This window comes from Myotis brandtii, unplaced genomic scaffold (genome assembly GCF_000412655.1).
Source record: "Myotis brandtii unplaced genomic scaffold, ASM41265v1 scaffold18, whole genome shotgun sequence".
In the NCBI taxonomy this organism is placed as follows: Eukaryota; Metazoa; Chordata; class Mammalia; order Chiroptera; family Vespertilionidae; genus Myotis; species Myotis brandtii.
In genome coordinates this window covers 5,733,983-5,735,902 of record NW_005356674.1, presented here as the reverse complement: position 1 = coordinate 5,735,902, position 1,920 = coordinate 5,733,983, and positions in this window count along the sequence as shown.

The window sequence follows — 1,920 nt, the reverse complement described above, 5'->3', positions numbered from 1 at the left end:
CCCCCCACACACGTTAGTTACTTCATCCCCACTCTCTGCTACGTCATGGCATAAACTTGAACATGCCTGCAGGCTAAGAGCCAGGAAAAATAAAAATCACCCTTTTATCCAATTGTTGATTCCCCTCTAGTATCTGCCTGCTTTTGATCACTTCCAAGTATCTTCAATTAGATGTATTTTGCCCAGAGTTTATAGTTGTCATCTGTGGAAGTAAGTCTCATAGGAGGCACATAACGATTATTGGAAGTAGATGCTCTCACTTGAATGGGAAGGGCTGATTTGAGGTTCTGTATAAGGGTGGGTTATATAGCATCAGGTGCCCAGTGGTGTTTGTGGGCAGGAAGTGGTATGTCAGCTAGGAACACATCAAAAACTGAAGGGACTTTACTCTTGGCTGGAGTGAGTGTTTCTGTATATGTATCTTCTGAGTGGAGTGACCTTAACTTTTATAAAATTTCCCTTCATGTCTGTGATGTAATTCCTGCATTACCTCAACATCTGCTCTGTTTCTCCAGGGTACAGCAGCCACACCAGGCCTGCCTCTCCTTTTCCTTCTTTTCCAAATACTTGTGAGGTTGAGAAAAGACTCAACCACTAGTTTGCAGATATAGTCTGACACCTACTGTCCATAAATGATCTTTGCATGCTTACTTTCATAGTTGAAAAATATGACTCAAAATACAAATTATATTTTAGTGTTTCCTATGAATGAAAGAAATAGCAAATCTGGGTTCTTTTACCCACAATCCAATGATCTGCCTCCTTCGTTCTAAACCTCATATCTAGCTAAAATGCACTATCACTATTTTGTTAATATTGGGCCAGAACTTGAGCTTTCATTATATCAGTCAAACACTGGTGTTGTTTATTACCTATATACAGTTTGAGGTTCAATTAAGGCCTCCAGCTGTTGCCTGGGGGGAAAACACAACTTTTCCTCATCCAAATTTAAATTCTGTGGTCACAAATGCAGAAGAGAAGATAGAAAAAAGGTAGACCAAGACTTTGCAATTTCATTTCTCTTTTCCTGGAAACTGTTGCCCCTCACATCTTCCCCAGGTTCCAACATTCAGATCTCAACTTAAATGTCACTTCCAAGAGAGCCTTTCTGCCCTCCCTACACCCTACCCTGTTTTTATTTCTTCACAGCACTTACCTGTAACTGAAACTATTTGACTCATTTATTTTTCAAGGTGTCTATTGTCCTTCTCCCCCACACCACCCCTCGCCTCCTGCCAGAGGTAAGGGCCATTTCCTTGTTCACTGCTACATTCTCAATACTTAGAACAGGGCCTGATACATAATATTAGTTAAAAAAATCTAATAGATACAATTATTTTGTGACATCAGTCACCTGCCCGCCTAGAGATTCTGTTTGGTTTGGTCTTAGAAAAGTCTGTATCATGAATGCTCACCTCAAGCATCCCTGAACTACAGGGAACTTCTGAGTCGGCAGCACTGAGCTGGGAAGAATTTTATGAGCTCCCCATCCTGGGAGTCCTCAAGGGTATTTTTTTGTTGTTGTAATTGCTGAAGGAAAGTCCTATATAATAAAAGGCTAACATGCAAATTGTCCCCTCAAAAGGGAGTTCGACCAGCGGGCGGGATTGGCTGGCCGGGGGGTGGGGCCGTGGGCAGTTGGCCAGCCAACCTCTCATGGCCCCAACCCCCGTTTTCCCCGATCGGCCCCCAACCCCACCCCAATTAGGGGTGGGGCTGACCAGCCAACTGTCCCCCGACACTGCCCCTCTCCACAGCCGCTCCATCTGAGCCTGGGGGCAAGCCAGCCAGTTATATAATAAAAGGCTAACATGCAAATTGTCCCCTCAAAAGGGAGTTCGACCAGCGGGCGGGATTGGCTGGCCGGGGGGTGGGGCCGTGGGCAGTTGGCCAGCCAACCTCTCATGGCCCCAACCCCCG